The sequence below is a fragment of the Vicugna pacos genome, chromosome 23 (assembly GCF_048564905.1).
Source record: "Vicugna pacos chromosome 23, VicPac4, whole genome shotgun sequence".
Taxonomy (NCBI): domain Eukaryota; kingdom Metazoa; phylum Chordata; class Mammalia; order Artiodactyla; family Camelidae; genus Vicugna; species Vicugna pacos.
The window spans coordinates 34,042,615-34,070,177 of record NC_133009.1 but is presented as its reverse complement, the minus strand read 5'-3'; the positions used below and the strand labels follow the sequence as shown (position 1 = coordinate 34,070,177).

Here is a 27,563-nt window from a genome sequence, read left to right as displayed (position 1 = left end):
GTGCATGGGCTGAAGAGGTGGGGAAAGAAGGGTCTGAGGGGATGAAAGGGAACGGTACCCAGGGCTTACACTGGCCCAGGAGTAGTCCCTGTTCCCATCACCCACACTAGAAAAACTCGATTCACAGAATGTTGGAGAAGGTATTCCAGAAGATCTTGCTTCAGTTGTAGGTCATACTTAGCCCTAGACTGAGCACTTCTCTGGAACTCTCTTAAAAAACATGAAATAAAGACACAAAAGGAACAGATTCCCAGTAACTTAACTATAAAAAGAAATAAGCCCCAGAATATTAATAGGAATTATAAACTGTGCGATGCAGATGGCTTGGGAGGTCCCCTAGCCTCTCTTCCACTGTTCTCTGTTGCTCGAAGCAATGATAAACTTAGAGGGAAGCGAGTCAAGGAATTTGGGGGCCATAATTTTAAACAAATAGAAACCACTTGACGAATTCATAATTCAGAGAAGGGGACTATTATGGTGGGTAGAAGCAAATGGAAGCGTTGAGGATTGAGGATTCCACTACACAACAAACAAAAATTAAAATATATTTAATACAATTAAAATATATTTTAATACTTTTAAAAAATGTTTTTATATGAATTAGTGAAACTTCAGATCACATTGGTATATTTAAGATGTGGGTATGATTATTCCTAACACTTCTATATTTAAATCCCCAGTTTGGCATATGGCAAAATCTAGGAAAATTTTGTAAAATACTGAAAAAAACTAATGAGCAGCTGTGGTCAAAGCTTCAGTTCCTATTATAGTATTCCTATTGGCCCAAAATTCACATCCTCATGGCAATTGGCATGCAGCAATGAGTCAAGCTAAAATAGTTTTCTGTGATTTTCCACATTGACCACAAAAATTAGTTACTTTTCCAGCTGATTGTTGGTTGATCCTAAATAATCCAAGTAAATCAATATGAAATAGATACACATATCACAACCACGTCTAGCAAGAAATGTGTAAGAATTGAAAAGATGATTTATGTGCATTAATCATTCTGGAGTTTTTGTATATGTTCTAGTTCTAAATATCTTATGTTCTTACCCTAAGCAGATAATTAAACTCTATTGAGAATTGTAACATACTCCTTTTAGTCTGAGAGAATGCATTTGCAAATCGATGTAGCACAGTAGTGAATTTTCACACTCTTAAAATTCAAAGGTCATGAAAATACCAAAGAAATATTAGTGTATCATAGAAAAAACAACATAATAGCTAGAAATATTCTCTTTTAGATCAATAGAGACAATATATGGATAAATAGACACATACTTGATTTTAAAACCTTTTAAATGGGTTTAGAAATTTAAGTTAATCAAGTAGCAGAAATGCCCTGAAATGGTAGTGTGTTCCTCTTTTATTTCCATTTAGTGTAGACAGCCTTCCATTAAAAATCTTACATATTTTTCCTCGTGAAAAATAAGATAATTTATAACCTCAAAGTAACATGGTCTTAACAGTATGAAATATAATTTCATATATTTATTAACAGTTGTATTATCAATTTAAAAAATTTAAATGCTCACTTCAAGTCATCCATACTCATCTTATAACTGATCTGTATCTTTCTGACATGGCAACTGAACTCCATCTACAACTGCAGTATTATCCTCTGGTACAAGGCTGGTCAGATTTTCTAAGAACCAGACTGATTCAAGTTGTCCCAGACAGTGGATCTAAAATGTATCAAAATGGAAGGGGATCAGAAAAATTACATAGACACCCAAAGAGTGCAGTGCTGAAATTCATGGCATATTTGTATAAGCAGGTTATATTTTTATCTGTCTTTCTAGAAGAGCTTATAATCAACAACTCATTGCTAATAATCATACTCTACAAAGAGCAAGGTATTCAAATAGTACTTGTGAATCAAATATATATATGTATACATGCACACGTATATACATATATATATATATATATATATATATATATATATATATATATATATATATAACACATACACATACACAGACTTAAACAAAGAGGGTTTTATTTTTATTGGCAAGAATTCTGGAGGAGGATGGCTGCTGGCACTGGCTTGGTCAAATGACAATAGGGACAATGTCTCTGAGATTCTCGTGGCGTTTTTCTCTATTTAGCAAGATGGCTGCTGTGGTTCCAGTCATCATGTTCGTTATCTCTAAAGCACAGCCGATTATAAGGAATATCATTATTTCATGTAGATTACAAAAGGAAACACATTACTAATTAAACTGTGCAATGATGCTTTGTTACTACTTATGTATTTTCTTTATTTTCCTTCTCAAAAGGTGAGAGGGAGGACTGAGAGGTGTAGGGGTGCTCAGCTTAAAATAAAAGTAGATACATACCCCATAGACAGAGTGGGAGCCACTTCAGAAGGCAAGAGAGAGAGCAACCATGAGGTGCAGAGTTGTTAGTTTTTATGGGGCTCAGTAATCTCATATGCTAATGAGTAGGAGGATTATTCCAACTATTTTGGGGGAGGGGTGGGGATGTCCCAGGAATTGGGTGCCCACCTACCTTTTGACCTTTTAAGGTCAGCCTAGAAGCTGTCATGGCACCACGAGACTCAAGGTCTACTAGAAGTCGAATCTTCTGTCATCTTGGTGGTCACCAGCTGTCCTATCCTCAACTGCTGTGTCATTCCTTCAGTGGTTGGGCTCTGCTCCTTTCTCTCCTGTCTCAGATTCAATAAATGGAAAATACCCAACATGCTCATACATTTTCTTGAGAGCTTGTTTGGAGTTTCCAGCAGGGGAGCGCAGCTTCTCCTATACCCTTGACAGAGAAGGATGGTCCTCCTCTATAGGGCTTGGTCGTCCTCTCAAACTGATGATGCAGCTTTGGGAGGAATGGGACACCCGCCTAGCCAGCCAGATCAGCTGAATCAACCCTGGCGATCAATGGGGTGACAGATGTCGCAGCCAGATCACCCTCACATCTTCACATTAAAGAAAATGTTGGCTTGATGCAACATATATGGGTTTATAATGCAAAAAATGGATTATGTGTTTTGCTATTTATAGATTATTTGAATATTTTTCCAACTTTCTCTTCCTTCAAATCCTTTAATTGCTCATGCCTTTTTTGGGTGAGAAATAATTTGTAATAAAAACTGGATCAGTTATGCATGAGATGTATTTTAAACTTTTTCCCTTCAACTCATTCCTTTCTCTTGGTAGTAAAATGTAGCATGCCAACGTTTTAAAAAAAATGCAATTAACACTATTTATTTATTCAAAGTGTCACAATTTTCACCTCCTAAGACTAATGAGAATTTGGGGCTACTTCCTTCCAGGTTTGTCCCAGGAGTGGCTGTGTTATCGACATCTGCAGTACCTCATGCTGAGGCAGGGAAGGAATGCAGCTTCACGCTCTGACACCTTATTGCCTCTTGAGCTATGATTTCTAAATAAAACACTGGACTTTTCTTTAATAAATTTGAGTTTGGGAAGGTCATAAAAGGACATTATTCACTGGTTATTTTTTGCATTTTCTTTTGTCTAACAAGCTGATAATGTAATCTGTGCATAGAACAATATACCACCTATGGTGTTATTAATTTCTAAATAAGTGTCTCTATTCAAAAATGAATTTAAAACAAGAAAATATAATAGAGTTTAACAGCAACTATTATTTTAGATTGAAGATTTTTAGTGAATTTCAGAGCTTAAAAAAAGCTTTACTTCAATACTTTGGTGATCATTTAAAATTAGTATATAGCTTCTCAGTTCTCTGTATATAATTGGAATTTTTAGTTGAATTGATTAGCATTGAAGAGGAATAATCAAATTAGGAATGATCATTTTCATCTAGATGTTCTTAAATTTGAATCATCACTGTTCTCCCAAAATTTGTGTTAGCGTTTTCCTAAACAATAGGGAATAAAAAAATCACAGTCAATTTGTAACATGAAACATAAAAATTACAAGGAAGAAGATCACATGTAGTAAATAATTCTGAAGTGACTGCACTAAGCTTAGACATACAGTCACTTTATAACTCTTTTCAGTAGGGTCTATGGAAGAAAACAATCTATCCCTTGGTTTGGTGGGCCTCTCTGGAATGTTCTCATACTTCTTGTCTGCTGAGATAAGTTCATTTGATACATTTTTGGGGGCAAGGGGTAATTATGTTTATTTATTAATTTTTCTAATGGAGGTACTGGGACTGAACCCAGGACCTCATGCATGCATGCTAAGCACACACTCTACCACTAAGCTATACCCTCCCGTCCTCATTTGATACTTCTTTTAAAGATCATGTTTTGAAAATATGTTTAGTGTAAAACAATGCAAGGTAGATTATATTTGAAACTTCTGATTTAACAGCACATACAGCCTATAAAATAAAATTCTGACACTTTTTGTTAAAAATTTATCAATATGAATATGATGGATTATGTAACATCTTGTCTAATCAATTTTCTCCTAAGGTTTTAATTAGATTACCTTAAAATGCATGACAGAATTTCTGGTTATTTTATTCAAGTGATAAAGTTTTATTTCCCAAGAGCAAATGCCAGGCACTAAAAAACATTTGTTAATTGAAATTATTTTTGTTATGTTTAAAAGTTTGAGTGACTTTCTTTTCTCAGTTGGCAACTCATTTGTTCAGTATTAGAAAAAAGAAAGATCAATAGTACAAAAACATTCATATATACTTTCCTATATGTTGTAGAGTTAAGTTTATACATTCAGGGTATTTTATGTTTCTACATCTTTCTTATATATAAAACAGGGAGCTAACGTTTTAAACTCCTGACATACCACAAGGTAATTTTCCCTCGATCTTTAACTTTGAGATAAAATACAGATATTTTGCTTCATCTTAATTGATATATTGCCTACTCAACACAATGCAGAATTTAATTCTCCTTCATTTTAATTTACAATAGAGTCAGGACAATCAATATTTGCTGAAAAACTTATAATTAATTTTCTTTCCCATTATAACTTTTCCAATGGACAAAAAGTAATTTTGCATTGAATTTGGGAGTTCCTATAATAGAATTTTGTGTGAAAAGAACTTCATTTTTCTTTTTTATAACACATTATTACACTGTACAAAGCACTCTCTCTTTTAACAATCCTCTGGGCTAATTACCCTGTTATTTTTTTTTTTAACAGATTCAGAAAATGAGATTCACACAGAATAAATCCTAGGGCTATAATTCAAGTTTTAGATACTTGTCTGTAGATCACACAAGTACTTCTGTGCAATTGCTACCTTTGCAGTCTTGAAGCAGTCTTCAAGTACTTCAGGGGGCCACTAAAAAGTTATGGAAAATCACTCAGATCCAATCACACTGGAGCAGAATAGACATTTACTGAAGAACACGAGGTAACTTCTAAAAAGGTTAGGAGGATTGGGAACCTAGCTCAGTGCCCTCCAGCTGGGAGCAAAGCCCAAGAAGAAGAACAACAAGCGCCAAACCAGATGGCTGGTCTGACGGGGAGGCCACTGCCCTTCCCACTGCGTGCTGAGCGCTGCAGTTTGCCCCCTGCTGGAAACACATCCAGCAGGCCTTCCTGCAGGCATAGAAGCAGCGAGAACCCCACTGCGCAGATTCCCTTCATCAGGAGCTCCGGGACGAGGGAAATCCACGTGAGTTACATCTCCTGGAGTCGTCAGAATTGAGGTCCTGACGAACTCCAAAACCCGGCTTACGTCTGATGGGCAAAGCCTAGACACATAACGTGAACCCCCGAGCAGCGAGGGCTGAGGAGGGAGCAGGTGGCATTTTCACGTCCTACAGTGAGACGCAAGATACGGACAGAGATCATAACTGAGTTCATATGATGTAGACAGAGGTGGACTCAGTTACTTCTGGGGTTTCTTTAGTAGTAGTAGTAGTAGTAGTACTTAGTAGTAGTACTAAGTAGTAGTACTACTAAGTAGTAGTAGTACTAAGTACTAGTAGTACCAAGTAGTAATAGTAGTACTAAGTAGTAGTAATACTAAGTAGTAGTACTAAGTAGCAGTACTAAGTAGTAGTAGTACTAAGTAGTAGTAATAGTACTAAGTAGTAGTAATACTAAAAAATAAAAAATTAGGGGTAGGAACTTTAAACGGGTCTGAACAGGAGTGGTTAAAGAGGAAGTCTTAGCCCAGATATGGCTTGTAGGGGAAAGACGCTGTCTTTTACAATTAAGTATGATGCTAGCTATAGATATTTGTAGTTTTTCTTTGTCAGATTGAAAAAGGTCCCTTTTATTCCATGTCTGCTGAGAATTTTATTTGAAACCATACATGGATGTTGAATTTTGGCAAATACTTTTTCTTCACCTATTGCTATGATCTTATGTTTTTACTTGTTTACTCTCTTAATGTAACGAGTTATGTTGGCTGGTTTTCAAATTTGTATATTTCTTTCTTAATTGAAGTATAGTATTTACAATGTTGTGTTAGTTTCTGATGTACAGCAAGTGATTCAGTTTTACATATATATACACATGTATTCTTTTTTATAGTTTTCCATTATAATTTATTACAGATACTGAGTATGGGTCTCTGTGTTTTATCGTAGGAACTCGTTGTGTCTCTGTTTTATATATAGTAGTTTGTATCTGCTAATCCCAACTCCTAATTTACCCATCCCCTCACCCTTTCCCCCTTTGGTAACAATAAGTTTATGGGTCTCTTTCGGTTTTCTACAGAAGTTCATTTCTGTCATTTGTTTAAGATTTCACATTTGATTGATATCATATGATATTTTTCTCTTTATGTCTTACTTCACGTAGTATGACAATCTCCAGGTCCATCCATGTTACTGCAAATGGCATTGTTTCATTCTTTTTTATGGTTGAGTAGTATTCACATCTTCTTTATCCAGTCATCTGTTGGACATTTGGGTTGCTTTCATGAAGTCTTGGCTACTGTAAATAGTTCTGCTATGAAATTGGAGTTCTCTCTGTATGTATGCCCAGGAGTGGATTGCTGGATCATATGGCAGCTCTATTTTTAGTTTTTTAAGGAAACTTCATGCTGTTCTCCATAGCAGCTGCATCAATTTATATTCCCACCAGCAGTGTAGGAGGGTTCCCTTTTCTCAACACTCTCCAGCATTTATTATTTGTAGAATTTTTAATGATGGCCATTCTGAGGTGTAAGGTGATACCTCATTGTAGTTTTGATTTGTACTCCTCTAAAAATTAGCAAAATTGAGCATCTTTTCATGTGCCTGTTGGCCATCTGTTATGTATTCTTTGGAGAAATGTCTATTCAGGTCTTCAGCCCATTTTTTATTGTGTTCTGTTGTTGTTGTTGTTGTTGAGTTGTATGAGCTTTTTGTGTATTTTGGAAATTTATCCCCTGTCCGTTTCATCATTTGCAAATATTTTCTCCCATTCCATAGGTAATTTTTTGTTTTGCTTGTGGTTTCCTTTGCTATGCAAAAGCTTGTAAGTTTGGTTAGGTCCCATTTGTTTATTTTTGCTTTTATTTCTATTGCCTTGGGAGACTGATCTAAGAAAACATTAATACAGTTTATGTCAGAGAATGTTTGATCTGTGTTCTCTGTAGGAGTTTTATGGTGTTATATTTAAAGTCTTTAAGCCATTTTGAGTTTGTTTTTGTATATGGTGTGAGGGAGTGTTCTAACATCATTGATTTTTACATTGCTAATATAACTCCTGATTGTGATTTTTTTTGTCTTCATATATTATTTCAATTTGCTGGTATTTCATTAAGAAATTTTACATCTTTTTTTACGAGTCATACTGGTCTTTTTGTTATTGTTATTTCTTTCTAGTGTCAAGAAATGCTGGCCTCCTAAAGTGAGATGCAAAGTGCTACTTTATCTTAAATTTTCTGGAAGATATTTTTAAAAACTAGCATTAATTCTCCCTTAAGCCACCTGGGCCTGACATTTTCTTTTGAGAAATATTTTAGCTACAAATTTAGTAATACTTTCGTTATCTATTTCTTCTAAGGTAAGTTTTGGCAAGTTGAGTCTTTCAAAGAATTGATCCATTTCATCTAAGTTGTCAATAAGGATACTATACATTTCCCTCTAATCTTGATTTAAGTGTATTCTTCAGGTATGATGTGTTGTCTTTTCATTTTCATTTAATTCAAAATGTTTTCCATTTTTCCTTGAAACTTCTGCTTTGATCCATGTATCACACATTTTGTAGAATGTTGTTTGCTTTTAAAATATTTTTAGGTGTATCAGATAGCCTTCTGCTACTTATTTTATGTCTATTTTTGTCAGAGAATATTGTTTGAGTAATTCTGATTCTTTTAATTTCAGTAAGATTTGTTTTGTGACCCAGAACGTGATCTTTCTTGGTGGATGAGGTGTTGCTATATTATGTGGATCAATGTCTCCTTGTGTGTTATGGTTTTATGCATTGGAGGGTATCCAGCACCTGGGGCTTCTCCCTACTAAATGTTATAACAATCATTTTGCAACCAAATTTCCCTCAAAAATTTTAAAATGTCTGTTGGGGGCAGCAGTGCCTCCTATTAAAAATCACTGATTTAAAAAAAATGAATATTGCAATTATTTCATAAATTAGGTATTTTAGATGATTTAATTTACTTGTCTTCAACCCTATTTTAAACATCATAAAATGTGATAATTATTAATTCAATTTACTTTAATCAAATGTTAAAAAAGTAAGTTCAGAATGAAATTACTTGGTAAATTGGTGTTTTTAGTTTCCTTCTCTGTGTGTGAATGTGTGTGTGCACATGTGTGTATGTACATGAGTACATGTTAGCGATTGTCAGTATTGGAGATTTTGTTTTTACTTTTTGTCATCATAGTCATACACATTTGCAGAATGAATAACAACTGCACAAACATTTGAAAAAAAAACTTCCTCCATATTTAAAATTTTTATTATGATGAAATTGATGTAGATTCCTTAAAGAAAATAATTACTTCTTAGTTTTTATCTAAGGGAATGTGGCTTGAACAAGTATCTCTTGATTGGTGGTGGTGGGCAAACTGTGAACAATTCGATAATCACTTAATAATGATAGCTTTTGAGGTAGCAATTTAGACCAGCTGCACTGGACTGCCTGGACCCATCATTATTTCTGTTCTGTGAAATAGGTCGTCATTATGGTTCACACAAACACATTTCTGTTTGTTCGTAACTAGAACAGTTCACCTGGGACAACAACAAAGAAGAAATCTACCATATTAAAATTCTTCATGCAGAGAGGACAGCTTGATCAAATATTATTATTAATGGAATTTTAAAACATTTCTCTCATTTTTCTGTCCAATAAATGGTGTTCCTATTTCCCTTACTGATGTGGATGACCATGATTTGAAAAGTCACAAATAGTTCATCCCTCAGTTGAGACAAGTATGTCTTAAAAGCTTGTATCAACCTGTACTCATAGAATGGATAGTAGTTATTTATAACTGGTTGATAATAAGTGACACAGATTTTTTTCTAACATTCTCATATTTAAACTACAGAGAGTAGTGTGAGAACAGGACTCTTGATGACTATACAAATTAAAAAAAAATAAGTTCTCTTGATCCACATACTTTTCTTCAACTTCTCCAATAAATCCAAGCAACCCAAATCAACAGTATTAGGACAAATTCTGCTTTGCACACTAATAAATTTCACCACGTTTTATGGAACCAATTCATAGTAATAGTCCTACTAAAACATACTTTCTTGAGGGCTTGCTTTGTGCTAGATACTATGATTTATTATCTAATTTAATCTAATCTTCACAATAAAACATGGGTTGATGCTTTATCTAGCAAATGGAAGACCTAGAAATTAAAACCTGATCTGACTGTCACAGAAGCTTCCCTTCTGGTCAGTACTAACCATGTAGATGTTTTATCAATAGATAAATATTGTTTTGCTCTATCATTCTTCATGGAAGATTTTCACATTAATTGAATAGGAAACTTTAGGTCTGGAAAGAAATAGAAATTGCAAAACAGGAAGATAAATGAGAGTGATTGCTTTAAAAGATTAGGGAAGTAATGGCAAATCTCTCTATAGGATTTTATGAGAAAGGATACAGGAAAAGAGGAATTGGGAAAAAAAGTTACAGAATACAAAAAAAGAGAGATTCTAAATAAAGTCAAACTGCTTACATTACATAATTTTAGACTCTTAAAAAGTCAAGTTCTCAAACATACCCCAAACTCACCAGGGTGTGATGACTCTTCATGGCTTTCTGAGAAGTGTGAACTCTTCTTGACATCAGTAAGCTTGCAAGAAAAGTCAGACACATTATGGATAAATTTGCTGAGAGAAGAGTAATTTTAAAAATTAAAATATATTTTTCATAAAAATATTCCAACAAAGTACTGCATGAGGAGTTACATATTTTTTGCTAATCCAAGCTTTGGTAAGCTAGTTGATTTGAGGAAAAGCTAACACCTCTGACTTTGACATCCTCATAATACTATCAAGTTTGTTGAATGATTAAAGTTCTTTTCCTAAACTTTGTAATTGCAAGAAATCATACATAAGGATAGGAAGAAAATATCTAAAACAGATTTTTTTTAAATGAAGGCACCCTTTTCTGTGAATACCTGAAGAGAAAATGAGGGCCAGTCTGCTCAGCATTCTTTGTCCCCAAGGAGAATCCCCAGAGAGCACTCCACAGTGATTTGGAGGGGAGGCCAGACTAGATCATCTCCAGCTGTAAAATTGTGCGATCTAAAATTGCTTTTTTATAATTATGTGAATCATTCTAATTCAGTGTGAATAATTTTTTTTTAGAAAAAATATAGTAAGATGGATGAACTACTTGAAAACAGATATAAATTCTTTGCCTAACTACTATCAGTGTGTTTGACTGTCATCTTTAACAAATGAATGGCTTAATATAAATCTCATATATTTAAAAATATATAACTTGATGATTCTTGTCACGTAAATTCTGAATATTTTTCAGAATCCATACCAACAAAAGCATTTTTACTGCCTTTTACTACATAATAATTAGTTTTGTTTGCAAAACTAGATTCTCAACCAGATGATGTTGAGACCATTTGAGGTTTTTTTCACCCACAGTCATCAGTTGACTTTCAATTATTTTACAGATTTGCTAGACACATACATCTGTATCTAAATTTCTTTATCTCTCTGTTTTGCTAGCTATCTAGTCATTAATTTACAAAAGAAAAAAATAAAGTTCTTAGTCATCTTAAAAAAATAAAACTCTTCAGTATAAAATTCAACCTTGAAATGTATTTACTTTTTCCAGTGAACATGTTGCTCCCAATCCTCAAATATTAAGCTGTTCTTCTCCATTAGTCTCAAAATCATCTCAACCAAGGACATACTTCAAGGGAGTTCTAACCTTTCAGTAACACATAGTTCAGGTTATTAGTTCAATGGCATCATAAATACACTAGATTACAATGAAAATCTTGAAAAAAAAAAAAACTTGTGACATTCATGTGGCTATCTCATGAATTTACAATGTATCAGGATGTATGCTGAGTGAATTATTAAAATAAACTACTATTCCAGTGTGCTGAGAACATGTATCTGAACCGAAAAAAAAAAGGGTCCTTGCCAGAGAACTCTATAAGAATGAAAAAACTTAGTATATAATATATGTATCCCAGGAAATGTTGCATAATTGAATTTAACCAAACACACAACAACAACAAAAATCTGTATACACACAAAAAGTTACCATTTCTTATAAAAATACTATGAAATACTTTATAAGTGTACAAAAGTATATTTATGGAATTAAATGTAAAATATAAACACTTTATTTTACCTAAGAGCAATTCAGTTCTTTATTCTAAAAATTTATTACTGAGGATCCTATGTCTTCCAAATATTTTACTAAGATGTATAAAAGAAAGAAAAAAACATGGCTCTTACATTTAAGATGCAATAGTGTCATTACAAGACAGACATGTAAGAAAAAAAAGCAGCACTATACTGTAAAAAGCTGTAGTTGATATATGTGCAGGAAATTACAATTGATATACGCACAGGAAGTCCAGTGATTGCGTAGGTAAGGTGTGCCTAAATCTGTGAACAAGAGTCAGGGGAGCTGTTCACGGATAGACAGACTTCTTCACGTTGGACAGCCAGGTTAACAGAGTAGCAGGAAAAGCATTTGTGAAGGTGTGGAGTCACTGAAGTAGTTCAGCGCTACTTACGCTAAATGCATGCATGTGTGTGCGCGCGTGTGCGTGCGTGGGCAAATGTGTAAAATGTGGAAGGAAGAGAAAATAAAGGCTCAGGGTTAATTGGTAGACAAATAAGGATAACACAGGGTTTTATGGATATGATAATGAATTTAGAAACCATCCTATAAAAATCCAGGGAGCGACTGGACATTTGTGACCACGAGATCTGCATGGTCAGATTTGTGCTCCAAGTAGATATCTTCAGCAGCAACCTGAAGGCTGGGTTCTAGGATAACAAACTCTGAACATGGAGGGTGAAATGATACAGAGACCACTGAAGTAGACAGAGAGAAATGTGTTTAAACATCAACAGTGGTCTTGACTAAGTGGTCTTGACTAAGAGCACCAACCCCAAATAAGGCACAAGTAATAAAAATTCGTGATTGGCCTGGGGAATAAGAGGAGAGAACATCTGAGTATATCGCCAGTCCCTGACTAAGGTGAAGAGTAGAGGGTGGATCTATTCAAAATATAATTTATTTTCTATAATTTACTATATTCAATTTCTTGTAATGAGCTGTAGTTGAAGACTGAAAAAATGTATATATATGTGTGTGTGTGTGTATAAAATCACTTTGCTGTACTGCTGAAACTAACATATAAGTCAACTACACTTCAAAAAAAATAAGAATTATAAAAAAAGTAATTTATTTGTAAAACAACTGACTTTGTGATCTTAGTAGGACACACCACTAAAAATATCCAGGAGCGTCTCTATTCATATACGTGTCCTGGGTTGAAGGGCAGTCTGGAATAGAAATGTAGATTTTTGATAAAGATAAATAAAGATATAGAAAGCAGATGAGAATTAGACTCATTTACATGGATGAAATCTAGGGAAAGTGTATAGAAAATGGAGTATGGTCCACCGAGGAAAGCCAACAATTAGGGGATGAGAGAAGAAAGAAAACCACAAGACATTCTGAAAATAGTGAGTCTTAAAGTTGGAAATAATCCAGGGAAGAGTGGGGCTATGGAAAAAAAATATAGGAAGGAGATATTTTTAAAACACAACAGTCAGTAAAATTATTGAAAAAGAAAACTGTTTTTTCTTTCACTTTTACTGGGGCTTAATTGACATGTAGCATTATGTAAGTTTAAGGCACACAGGATAATGATTTGACTTAAATGTATCATGAAATGATTACCAGAAGTTTAGTCCATCCATCACTTATAGAGAGATAAAATTTTAAAAATTAAAAAAAAAAATTTTCCCTGTGATGAGAACTCTTAGGATTCACTCTCTTAACAACTTTAATTTGTCCCACAGAGCAGTGTCAATTACATTACTATTGTTGTACATTACGTTCTTAGTGCTTATTTATCTTATAACTGGAAGTTTGTACCTTTTAAATGCCTTTGTCACCATAAAAAGATACTACATTGTCATTGACTAATTCCCCACGGTGTGCATTTCATCCCAGGGACATTTAATTTGTAAGTGGAGGTGTGTGCCTCTTAATCTCCCTCATCTATTTCATTCATCCCCACGCTTGTCTCTCCTTTGGCATCTACCAGCTTGTTCTCTGTATCTTTGATGGTTTCTGTTTTATTATGTTTGTCCTTTTGTTGTGTTTTTTAGATTCTACATATAAGGGAAATCAGAGCTTATTTGTCTTTGACTTATTTCACTTAGCATAATACCCTCTAGGTCCATCCATAGTGTTGCAAACACAAGATTTCACTCTTTTTTATGGTTGAGTAATATTATACACACACACACAGATACACATATATATAATATACACATCTTTGTTCTTTCATCTATCAGTGAGCACTTAGGTTACTTCTATATCCTGGTTATTGTGAATACTGCTGCCATGAACATAGGGGTGGATATATACCTTTTCAAATGAGTATTTTCAGTCTCTTTGAAAAAATACCCAGAAGTGGAATTGCTGGATCATGTGGAAGTACTATTTTTAGTTTTTTGAGGAACCTCCATACTGTTTTTCACAGGTAGCTGCCTCAATTTCATTCCCACCAGCAGTACAGGAGGGCTCCCTTTTCTCCACATTCTCACCAACACTTGCTATCTGTTGTCTTTTTGATAATAGCCATCCTGACAAATGTGAGGTGATACCACGTTGTGGTTTTGATTTGCATTTCCCTCATAAGTAGTGATACTGAGCATCTTTCCATGTGTCTGTTGGCCATCTGTGTATCTTCTTTGGAAGAAGGTCTGTTCAGGTCCTCTGCCTGTTTTTCACTAGGGTTGTTTTTGTAAATAGACTGTGAAATGTTGAATAAATTTAACTTAAATCTACAAGCCAGAAACAGAAACTAAAGCTCTAGATCATAGAATTTGTTAAGTGTATAAAGTGAACCAATCTTAATTTGAAAACTCCGTACACAAAAAGTCCAGATGAAACTGGAACTTTAGTCTTGATTCACTTGATGGAGTCAAGAAGCATAGGGTGTCTACAAGGTGCACAAAACAGGGATAGCAATGAGACACTTCTTTTATATTTAGGTACACAGAGGATGATAGGTATTTTAAACATCAATCTTTGATTTCCTAGGTAACATCTCTTTTGCAGATACAATATTTTTACTAAGCCTGTTTTTTTTCCCCTCTTAAAATTTGTAGCACTGTTCTTCTACACTCTCAAATTCACCACACGGATTATTTTTATGAACATAATCATACAATTAGAGACTATCTGCCTTATCAATACTTTGAAAACTGTCAAGTGAATGAATAGCCTTGAGCATTTTACAGAACCCCAAAGCACCTTCTTATGGTAGCCAAACAGATGAGGGAAATTATTTTGTGAAGTTAGAATTCATTCTCCTCCAACTCCGGGTGGTACACAGTATGGATCTCAGTACAGACGTGAGAGTCAGAGGCAGAAAAAAGTGCCACAGGGAGGTCCTGGGTGGGTTTGCCCTGCCCTGGTCCTTGTGCTGTTGGGGGTGGTCGCTGCTGAGTGGAGTACAACCCCCATCTTTACGTAGACAGTGTTGTTGTTGGGGGTATATAGGCCGTGAGCACTGACATCGTGGAGGCCCCCACAAACAAAGACTGGTTTCAGCGTAGAGGAATGGGACTGAGCACCGCCCCTAAGCACTCACGCCATGACCCTCACGGCAGTCTTTCCCTCCAAGGTCGCTTCCCTGGTCTCATGTCCTTTGCTTAAACTATCATCTCATCTGCTGCTGCTGCTTCTCTCTGACAGATTCCCGTCTACACCACCCTGATGATTCCTTTGTCGATTTTATACAAATCCTTTGTGGACAATAAGGAAGAAGCTCAACTGAACTCCAAGTGTATAGAGACCATATATGAAATCACTAACAACAGTTACAGAAAATCTGAGTTTTCCCTTCCTCTTGGGCAAGAATAGTTCGGGTGGAGGTTTTTCAAAAACAAAGAGGACTAATGTTTGCTTCCTACAGATGATGGCTATGAAGCAGGTAATTCCATTCCTCGGAGAAAGCTGACTTTCTCCTCACAACACGGGCATTATTTTATTAAATTTTTCTAAGAAATTATTATTCAGTATCTGTCCTCCATATACAAGCTCCTGTAGCTCAGACAAACAGTAGTCAACAAAACAAAGGGCACTGGAGAAACTGACCATTTTGAAGGAAAGAAATGTCTGTCCAGGGTAAGGCCTGTAGAATTAGACGTTCTGTTTTAGGATTTTTAATGCACCCAAATTACCTTAAAATGCCGTCTTGATTAACTCATTGGTAAAACGGATAATTGCAGCACTTTCTTCTTAGGATTTGGGGGGAATTAAATCCTGATTCGTGTCCATCTGTAGTAGGATATGCTACATATGGACATTGTGGTCCTTCTCACTGTCTTCTTCCTCCTCCTTCCCCTCTCTTTTTCCTTCACCTCCCCTCTTCCTCCTCCCTCCTTTCTTTCCCATCACCTCCTCCTCATTACTATTATATTACCAATATCATCATTGGTATGATGGGGATCTCATTTATTCAGCAGGATGTATTAGTAACCATCACAATCAGAGTGTGAACTTGGTCCTGAATTTCAAAAGAAGAAAGGACACAGGACATAAAATTATCAGTGTTTAAGGAAAGGCCTAAAAACATATGCATTCATTACTTCTCTGTTTAGAGACATAGATAAAATCCCTTTATCTGAAATTAATACTAGAATTTCCTAAGTAGGAATTTAGGCCTTTGGCTGTGGAGGGGAAGCTTTCACAAGTGGATCCACCAGAGCTATCTTCCCCAAGGGAATGATGGCCACAGTCTTAATTGCTCATCTCTCTCAAGATGTCTTTCCTTCTTTCCATCTTTCTCCAGGTCCAGTTCCAATACTCAGTTTTGTTTCTCCAAAGAATCAACTCTGACCATTTAGCTGAATTAAAATCCTCATTGTCACCAAACTCGTATCACTTTAAACAAAAGTCATGCAATTATTCTTTTGTTTATGAACTACTTTCTATTTTTGCTGATTTGTTCTATAATTCCATAAAATTTGGAACCACATCCCCAACTAGCCTTAAAAAGTAGGGGTTATATATTTCCAAAATATCAAATCCTCTTCTGGGCTTTGTAAGTGGTGCTCAATTATTATTTATTACATAATTTAAATCTTAATGATATGAGCTCATAAAGAAAATGATATATATGCATATAAAACATCCTTTGTGCAATCTTTAATTATAGATTCAATATTTCTAACCAAGTCAATTTTGTAATTCATAGACTCTCATAGATTTTCTGCATATCAACTGTAAGCGTTAGAAATATATTTTCTAGAAAGCAAGGAGTTTTGAAACTGTTACTCGACTTTACTTCACCATTCTCCCATGAATTCGTTTATTTATTATTTATAGATTTACCTGTATAATACTGAAAACAAATCAAGACAAAATCTCTCTCAAACATACTGTGATGTAATTTTTTTCAAGGAAAGTTAAATTATATATGTTTAATTGTACCCAGTGGTCACTGGCATATATTGTCAGTGGAAGACTGCCTATAAATCATACATGTTCAATGACATTTGATGTGTGGAGTTTTCTATATTAAAGTGACAGTGTTAATTTTTCAACTCAGAGACAAAGGCATTATTATAAGAGACAGGCAGGGATGTGTGATATTAATGTCATTACAGAGCAAATAGCGTTAAGAAACCTCAGACACTAGATAATGTTATGTGAATGTTCAATATTAGCAATGAAGTGCTCAATCTGAATTTTTTGCTGAACACTTGTGTTCTCTCTTCCTTTGCTCTTTCTCAGAGAGTCACAGAAATACTTCTTTCTTTATAAAATGTTCTCCTCTTTGCACTTCATGTCTGTGGAAACAAAGTCAGCAGGGTGGACTGAAAAGAAAAAAAAAAAAAAAACCAGCAGGCAGTCCTGCAGAAGACCCAAGCTGCCGGTGGAGATAAACTGAAGAGACTTAGAGCCATCTAATTAAAATATCTATTCAGAAAATGTAGAGCTGTTTTAGAAGCACACACTTATTTTAAAGAACTTTGGGGAGGTTTCCTTTTTAATTTTTTCCCGTACAATTTAGAGTAGCTTCAGAAGTCTTCCTCAGAGTACAGGGACTAGAGAGAATATTGAAAAGTACATGAAGGAAAGTCTTAGTAAAAGATATTTGCAAGCAAGATATTTTAAGATATTTTTCTATGGTTCTTCTTCGTTGTTTTGGTTGTTTGTATTTTGTATACTTTTATTATGCATTCAGTTTTGCTTTGAGGAATGGGAAGGAGGTAAATATTAAATAAATGTGGACTTGGTGAGGCCAACAATTAAATTTACCAGTTTAAAAATGCATGAAAATGGTTGTGGGGGGAGGGTATAGCTCAAGTGGTAGTGTGTGTGCTTCGCTTGCATGAGGTCCTGGGTTCAATCCTCAGCACCTCCTGTAAAAATAAATAAATAAACCAAATTACCTCCCTCCCCCCAGCAAAACAAAACAAAAGCATTAAGAAAAAAATGAATAAAAATGGTATCACTGTTGCAAAGTTATGACAGAAAAGATCATAGAAAATTCGTTCTATGCATACTTAAAACCCAGCTAGATTTTATATAAATTCAATAATATTAACCTTCAAAGTTTATATGATAAAGATGGCGATATGATATAATGAATGGTTGAAATAAGAATTGTTTTTATTTCTATAGTGACAGAAAATCTAAAGAGAAGATTACCAAATTGACATGTACTGGAAAGGCTATTTAGAAATTGAACTATAAAATTGAGGTAATGAATACAATATACAGACAATTTTCTTAGAATAAACTGAACTTCAGCAAGTTGGTGAAAGCTTGCAAACGCCAACGCCGGAGAGTAACTGGACTCTTCCTTGTATGTTCTGGGATAACTCGTTCTTCCAGGAAAGGACGTAGGGGTGCACCACTTGCGGGCACTGTTGGATGGCCTGACGGCCTGGAAATACTCCTCAGCTGCTTTACAGAGGTGGCCCCGTCGGCCAAGGACCAGCTAAAGCAGATACGTGCCAGTTATTGAAGTTACGGCCCAGCAGCCTCTCCCACGAGGGGACCTTCTGAATCTGCACTGCTCGGGGCCCTGACATCTGCATGGCCGTTTTCTTCTTCACTTACTACTGATGTAGCTTCAGTAGAGTGAGAATGAATGTCATCCTGCCTCTGAAGCTTGGAAACTTAATTTGTTTTTAAACTGGAGACTTCAGCTCCACGAACCAGCATTGTCAGAAATAAACAAGCATTTGTATATGCTTGTGAGATGATTCAGCACATCAGTGCTATGCATAAACATGTAGGCTGAGTCCTCAAAAATGACTGACGTCGCAATTTGCTTTACACAGTGTCAAAGAGAAAAAAGAAAAGAACTTGAATTTTTTAGTAATATAGGGATTGCCAAAACTCAGCTGATTTGACATTATAAACAAAATGAGTAAGAAATGTCTTTTTAAAAAATATGCTATTGAAGATAAGACAGGTTATTTTAAAATTTACATACACATAAATTTTATATAATTTTCTCTCTCTCTCTATATATATAGAAAAGACTGCTTTTTGTCTATATTAAACTGTTTATTTATGTGATCTTGTCTATGTAATTGTGTGAAAGGAAGTCTAGTAAATGTAGAGGATAAGGAAAGGGCATTTTCCCATGCCCATGACATTTGTGGCTAAATTCACATTGAAAATCAGGAACTTTTTGACCGGTGCCAATCACTAACAGTTTGGGAACTCCCAAATTTGTTTGTCATCACACTAGTGTATCTAATCATAAACCAATTTTTCTAAGAAATGCTTTCTATATTAATAATGGGATGTTAAATTACAGTGACCAGTAAGATATCTTTCTCAGTCAACCCTTTCCAGTAATAAAAAAAAAATCAGCACAAATCCTTGAAAAAGTAATCCTTTGAGAAATTTATAAATTGAGGAATCAAAGTTGACATCTTAAATAATGCTGTAGGTTAAATTTGTTTGTATCAAGAAGTTATTTTTCCATGCTCCTTCAATTTCTGTTAATATATGGTACAACTATCAAAAAACAGAACAAATAATTCCCACTTTACCATAATCATCTTGTTACACACTTAGAAAATCCATATTATTTCATAAAATGTATTTATTACCAATAGATTTTTAAAAAATCACACAATATTTTTGCATGTGTCACTCTCATTAAAATCCATCTGAATGGGATTACAGTATGTGACTGGTTTACAGATGTTTCTAAGTTATTATCCTTGGACAATATTCATTCATTCTCTCAAATATATCTTGAATACCTATTAAATATCAGGTACTATTCTAGGTTCAATGGATACAGCAATAAAAACAAAAAAGTACTTCTATTTAATGGGCTTTCTGTTACGTGGGAGAGGAGGCAGACAATGTATAGATATACAGAAAAATGATGGTAATCCTCTTGGAGACAAAGTTAATAATAATTATTAATAATTAATAATAATAATCATATGGGGCAAGATTAATATTTTATATAATGTGGTCAAGAAAAGTCTTTCTGATTTGGAGACAGAAACCACACAGTAATTTGAACAACAGAAGTTCAACTCTAAGAATTATTGACTATGAAAGGGGATTACAGTGACAAGGAATTGGCTACTAGGAAGTACAGAAAACTCTAACAAACACACAGCTTGTGGATGTAGCATGTAGTGGCCACTCCCCTGGGGCTGAGATGGGGCACAAGAGAGGCCTCTCTTACCTCAGCCAGGACCGCCATCCAGTCCCTGTTGGCACAGGCATGGCTCTGGCTCATTGGATAGCATACAAGTCACCTTGGTGTCACACCAATGGAATTTCCTGGAAATCCATCCTCTAGAGTGCTGGGGAAATCTTTAGAGGCATTTTACTACCAAATCACCCTAGGGGAGCTCTGAGGGAAGGTGCTGGCTGCTGAGTGTTGCTGGCCACCAAGCACACACGGGGGGAGCCACGTGCTTCCGTCAAGCAGCACGAGAGACCCAGGAAGCACAGGAGCAGCCAGGGAGAACAACAGAACCAGGAAGCAAGACTTCCTTCCTCCGTGTTTCTCCAGAGCTCTTCATTAACACAGCCTAACTACGGATGACCCAAGGACAAACATTTAAGGGGCTCAGATCCACTGTCATAGACCAAGCAATAAATGATGGTGTGGAGCCGAGAGGTAATATATGATAACTGACATATTAGAGAGTGAGGGAAGGATTCTCCCATAAAGGGGAGAACTTGAAGGAAATAAAGGAGTAAGTCATTGAAATACCTAAGGAAATAGGCTCTAGAAGTATCGAGTAAGTGCGAAAATCCTTACTCGACCATGTGCCCCACATATTGCAAAGTAACAAGCATGCCAGCTTGTCTGGAACAGGCAAAGGGAGGGGACATACAGGAGAACGTGACGGGGAATTAGCAAGGGCAGAAATATGGCCAAATAAGGACTTTCACTCTCACTGAATGCAAAGCAATGAAATAGTTTCAAACAGGGAATTAGCACAATCCGATAGCTATTCGGAAGGATAACTCTGATCAACCTGCTGAACATAAAGAATAAAAGCTAAGAGTAGGAAAAAAGGACAGTGGTTATAAACCTATTATAGTAATCCAATGATGGTTACTAGCTACTTTTTCTAGAATGGTAATGGTAGAGGCGGTGGGCAATGGTCAGTATCACACAGACACACACAGACACACACACACACACACACACATAGACACATAAGTTTAAAGAGACAGGCTTACAGTATAAAAGTATTAAAGTGGACTTTGAATGTTGGCCTTAGTAATTAGAATAAAGTTGTCATTTCTACCTGGGAAAGACTGCAGGAAGACCATGCTTTGTGTGAAAATCAGGGGTTCCCTTTTGGATACTTCATGTTTGAGATGCCTTTTTTAGATATGAATGGAGACATTCCATGGGAATTTCCATGTGCTGATACAGAGTTCACAGGAAAAGTGTGGACTAAAGGTAAATATTTGAGACCCATGGGCATGAGATGTGTTTAAAGCTGTCCAAATGTATAGTTACCTATATGGTAGGAACAGACTACAGAAGTCAAAACTGAATTTCAACCTCAGTGAGGTGAGGAGAAACCAATAAAAAGAACATAAAAGTGGCATTGAAGAGGGAAAAAATATCAAAACAAGGTGGAAAGTAATGGAAAAGATATTTTAAGATGACAGGAGTGATCAACTGTGAGGAGTGATTCTAGTAAGTCCAGTAAGATATATCCTGATAACTGACCACTGGATTTAGCAATATTATGATCATAGGTGACCTTTAAAAGATGATTTTGGTGAACATGAGGAGGTAAATTTAAGGTAAACTTCAAGGGGAAGAACACATCGGACACAGTACTTCAGCAACTGTCTAACTGTGAACAGGGAGAGTAGCTCAGTTATAATGATGGGCCCTGGGAAGTAAAGCAGGTAAATGAGAGAGAAAGGATTTAAGCAGAGGTGGAGAAAAAAAAAAGTTAAATATGGTTGAGTCAGTGGACTGGTGGTCCCAGTGTCCTTGAGTAAGTTTTGAAGTAAGAGGAAGAGAGGGATGACTTGGAAAGACAGACTATATTGGTCAGAAAGAGAGATACCAGAAACCCATACTGTGGAGAGGGTGCATTTATGGATAACAGCAAGACTTCAAATAGGACCACAGAGTGTTGGCTAAGGCAGACAGAAGACATAATTATGGGATAACAGTACATAAAGAACTCAGAAGTTCATATGTTGATGGACTTATCCATGTTACTGAAACCATCAAAAATTATGAAAAGAATTTTGAGATCTGGAGTATAAGATTTTCAAGTAATAGGTTGTTGATTATATGCTTTGCATATAATTATATCTCAAAAGTGTGGTATAAGGACTGTTACAAAGCATAGCTTTCTCTGGAGGTGAAGGGTGGGAATTTACCTTAGTAATATGTATCTTAAATGGTTAATATGCAAACCAGTGGGCTTCTAGTGCACATACTTCTATGACAATTACTGAATTCTTCTAAATCAATCAACAAATTTGGGGATGGATGTGGTTTCAAGACAAATCTATTTAATATCATAAGTTTACATATACAGCTAAACACACATGTGGGAACAACAAAGTTATTTGATTTTGTTGTTTTTACATAGACTTGATTTTTTGTTGTAATTTTTCATTTGCTACAGTTTCTCCAGAAGGTTAAATGCCATCAAAATATTTCATGAAAGTAGAAACAAAGGAAAGAGAAGATTTTGTGCCAGAATTTTTGCCTAAAATGAACCTTGGGTTTGCATTTCCTAAATTTTTCCTTTTAATTTTTGTATTTTTGTTCTTACATAATAGCTTTCCAGTTAAAATTTTTCATTTAAACTCAGACTCTTAAATCCAAAATACATTTTTTTGCTATTAACGTGGAAACATGAGAAGAATTATATGTTTGGAATATAAGTACCAAATTCTTCTTATAGAACCCACATTTTCATCATGTTGAATTGAATATAATGTTTGTTTATCCTGCATGAAAAATAATATAAATGATATTATCCAGCAAACAATGAAAAATGTGCAAAGCCCGATCACACAGGCACTGATACATGTTATCTTCTTTAATCTGAGTAACAGTGAGAAAACTGGGAACTGGGGCCAGGCTATCTGAATTGGAACCCCCTTATCATTTACTGTATCACAGCAGGCAGTTACCTCTCTTTGCTTTAGTTTTGTCGTCTATAAAAATGGAAATAACAATTGTCTTCCTTCTCATTGACTTGTTATGAAGGAAAATTAAAACACAAACAAAATTTAGATTGCTAGTAATAACAATTACTAGCAATCTAAATGTTTATTATTATTGTATGAGTATTAATTTTCACAACAACTTTGCCAGGTAGGTCTTTACTTTCTCCTTAATAAATACTGTGCAGTGGAGGAAATAACCGCCTGGTGTTCAGAGAGCACTGAGCACACACACTGAACACATCCACCTCCCACATAACTCAGTGAGAGGCAGGGTCCACCTCTGAACGCCGCCTGTCCCTAGCTCTGCTCTTGTCACTGCAACACTGCATTCACATCGTCCCATGTTTGTAATATCATGTCACTGAGACAGCAGCTCAGATCTGAAAAATAAAACTGTTGTGTTTAGGTGATTGAAGGAACATAAAGAGAATTCTAGAAAAATTAAAAAGAAAATAAGAGTATCTTAAGATGCACAAATTTAGAAAGTTCCATGTGTGACATTTAAATTGGGAACAGATGGTACATACATGGTAATATGTTTTAAACACTGCGTAGTGTTACTGAAGTTACTGGGGAGATATGCTAGATTATCTTTGATTTATAAGATAGGAGGGGGGGAAGTCGTTTTAAGAAGTAAATGAGTTGAAAAAAAAAGAGCTATTGAAAATTCAATACTTTTAAGACAGGCTTTGTAGACATATACATTAAGAGAAATCTATGTGATTTTATGTTAAGAGTGTGCCTACATTCAGATACTAAAAAGAACATTTGGGCATAATGCTTGAAGATACCAATGTTTCTCTAAATTCAAAAAGTACTCTTATGTTTTATAAACAAGTGGTTTAAAATAAATTTAAAAACAGAAATATACGAATAAATTGAATAAGTAACCAATAAAATATTCCTCTGGGAAAGCAGTCATTAACTCTATGTAACAGAGATAACATACTGGCAAATTCAACCCATTATTGAATGATAAGAAAACTAGCAAAAAGTGTGTCAGGATCAGAAATAGAGGACAATAATTTAAATGTAACATGTAAGTAGGTTGTTCCTTTTTATCAACAACAATAACAGCAAACCCCTGACAAATTACTATGTGTGATTTAAAGGTATACAGTAATGTACATTATGAATAAAGAGTGAGGGCAGCACTGTGATAAATCATAAGTAGTTCTAATCTATCGCTTAAAAAACAAAAGGATCTGAGCAAAATCTTTGAGGTGCATTACCTCCTGTCATGGGCTTTTGAAAAGAACAGCAGTTTTTAAGCTCAAATACTTACTGGTTTCAAGAAGTTATAACTGTTTCAATTATGGTAAAAATAAAGTAATTTAATAATATTTAAATTATGTATATAGTATAATATATGATCATGACAGGCATGCTGTTTGTAATCTCACGATGCTCACTGTTTACACTCACTATTCTGATTTGTAATTTAATATTATAAAACCAACAATCTCTCTTTGGAAAGCCAATCCTTGGACTTAAGTTAGTAAGTCTCATGCCTCGATTTCTTATGTTCCTCCTCTAGTAAGAGAATGAGACACATAAAGAGCCTAAATTAGGGTTTCTGTTCCTGCCCAGATGGGGAGTTAGTGCTGAAGTTCTTCCCATTCAAGTACAGTTAAAATTTGCATAAAATAAAATGTCCTGTTCCTGGGAATTTACAAAGATGAACCTCTTGGGGACAAGGAGATGAACAGAACTGAGTCACAAACATCTTGAATATCAACGGCGATATTCTTTACATAACAGAGGAACTTCCTTCTGTGCCAGGGGCAAGGTAGGGGAACTGACCTGAAGCTCATATTTAAGCTCGAGAACCTTCCTGATTGAAATATAGTATTTATAACAGTGAAATAATTTTGCTTTATGAATATAATACATTTGTATGACAGATTTTCCAAGTTTCTTGGATTTGTCTCTGGTTTGCATTTGTCTCTGTCTTTTTATTCTCCTCTATCAGTCTGTTTATTCTTTGATATGACATTCTGAGTTATTTTCATGATTTGCATCTGCACATCCACAAGTAATTCTCACAGATACAGTCAGGTGAGACTCTGATGATAATGGGTCCACTCTCCAAAATTAATACTGACTCCCCTGCACAAATTCCTTTATGTGTGATTCAGGAAAGTGTAATTAACACATTATTTTATTATGCAGATAACCATCTAAATGTCAAAACCTTTTTAAATTCAACTCGTTCCATCTGACTTTTAAGTCGGGAGAGACATATGGCTCTCAATGTATATTAAACACCACAGAGAACTCCTGAGAATGAGAAGCATTTTACTTCAGAAACATTTCAATTCTTTCGAAAACATGTGTCACTGTCTGTTTATTGTGAACAAAAGATGAGGTTAAGATTTTGATTTTATTATTTTGATCAAACAAAATTTTCTTTAAACATTGGAAGTGACTTAGAAATTCGTTTAGACACAGCAATTCACCCTCAAGCACCTAATGGTCCTGAAGATGAGAAGGCCAGCAGGGTCTAGTGGTTTCTCTGCTGTGGGCCCCGCTCAGCTCCAATCTTAAAAGGAGACACTTCCTAAGGCTCATGCAGGTTGTTGGCAGAATTGAGTTTCATGTGACTGTAGGATTCAGGTCCCTGTTTTCTTGCTGACTGTTGACAGAGGCTGCACTCAGCATCTGGAGGCTGGCTGCATTTTCTGAGTCATTTTCGAGGCCAGCAATGACAGATCAAGTCCTCATACTTTCAAACCTCTCTGCCCTGCTATTCTCTCTCGCCTCCCCTGCTTTTTTCTTTAGCTGCATCTCTCTGACTGACTCTACTTAGGTTGTGAGAAAAACCCAAACATTTGAAGTATATGAAGAAAGAACTGTCACTGATAATTGACGAAAACTCAAATAGAGAACAAATGGGTCAACACTCAGATTCCATTTTCCCCTCTATGGAAAAAAAAAAAGCTTTAATTGGACATTATATTCTGATACCATGACTATCAGAACAGGTACGGTGTCATTATTTGAGAGAATACAAAAGGTTCCTACTGATGTAAAAATCTGTTTGGCAGTATGTGGAAAAAATATCTACGCATTTAACTTTTGAACCAGCAATCCCAATTATAGCATCTTTTAAATGATATACTGGCAGTAATGCAAACTGAGCTATTCCTTCTGGAAGACGGGAGAAAACTTTCTTTTTCAATCTTTATTTTTCTTTTATATACAATACCTAGCGTGAATAAATTAAAAAAAACATAAAATAAAACAACATGTACAAAGAAGCAGGAAAATATGACCTACAATCAACATAAACAAGGGTCAAAAGTAGCTGGCCACAAATAACCCACAGGCTGGGCTAACAAACAAGAATGTTAGCTATTATAAATTATTAAAAATTGACTGAAGATTTCGAGGAGGTCAAGATGAACAAGAGACGGATGAACATAAGGAAAATTTCAGCAGAAAGAAGGGAGCTCTTTTCAAAAAAGAACCAAAGGCAATTCTTGAACTAAATAATGCAAAAGATAAAATGAAAAATTGACTAAAGGAATTTGTTGAGGCAGAAAGAAATTTATTCCAGATGGAAGCCCAGACCAGTAGAAAGAGATGTGGAATAAAAGAAAAAGCAAATGTGCAGGTTAATATAAGCATTATAGTTTTAACCTATTTAAATAAGCATTGGTTTTTAATATGACTGTAATAACCATGTATTATAGACTACATAAATATTTAGAAGTAGAATGTATGGAGGGTACAAAGGATATAAAAGCATTAAGTGGGACTGTGTGATGTCAAGTTTTTCCTGTTCCATGGGAATCTGCAAAATATTTAATCCAAAATAGAATGGCCTCAGGACCTACAGTGGGCCTGGTTCTGGTCGCTAGGTTCAGCTCTGCGATCCTTTGAAAAAACAAACCTAAGAACGAGACACAGGCTGCCAGCTCTGTGTGCACACGAAGCTCAACAGTGTCAATGAGGAATATAGAAACTTCCTTTCGTATTTTTTTAATGGATACTCATATGAAATGACACAGGAAGATTTGTTAAGTGTTATACAGAGTTGAATTGAGAAAGTCTTAAGTTTAAGTTTTATCAGTTTTCCACATTTATTCTAATATTGTTTCAGAATACAGGTGAAATCTAGACATATGCATTTTCATTGCAATGAAAACCACAAGCTTTCATTAGCATCATATTGTACCAGACAATTAGAAACACAGTCTCATTAGTAATTTAGATTTATTATCACATTAATGTTGAAAAGAACTGACTGAGGTAGAAATTTACAT

The 27,563-nt window shown here is 35.2% G+C and overlaps 1 long non-coding RNA gene across 8 annotated transcripts in view; it reads right to left on the bottom strand.

Moving 5' to 3' along the window:
* Nucleotides 1-1,474: 1,474 nt before the first annotated feature.
* Nucleotides 1,475-27,563, bottom strand: part of LOC140688794 (uncharacterized) — a 105,304-nt gene continuing 79,215 nt past the window's right edge. For 2 of the 8 annotated variants that reach the window (XR_012063622.1, XR_012063617.1), the window contains 4 exons: nucleotides 11,191-11,290; nucleotides 10,135-10,195; nucleotides 2,518-2,678; nucleotides 1,475-1,688 (listed from right to left, as the gene is read on the bottom strand). This is a non-coding gene — a long non-coding RNA (uncharacterized lncRNA). Of the gene's footprint in view, nucleotides 1,689-1,988; nucleotides 2,156-2,517; nucleotides 2,679-3,628; nucleotides 3,868-9,808; nucleotides 9,895-10,134; nucleotides 10,196-11,190; nucleotides 11,296-27,563 lie in introns of those variants that run through there. The other 6 variants (XR_012063620.1, XR_012063619.1, XR_012063621.1 and 3 more) reach the window with 6 other exon arrangements.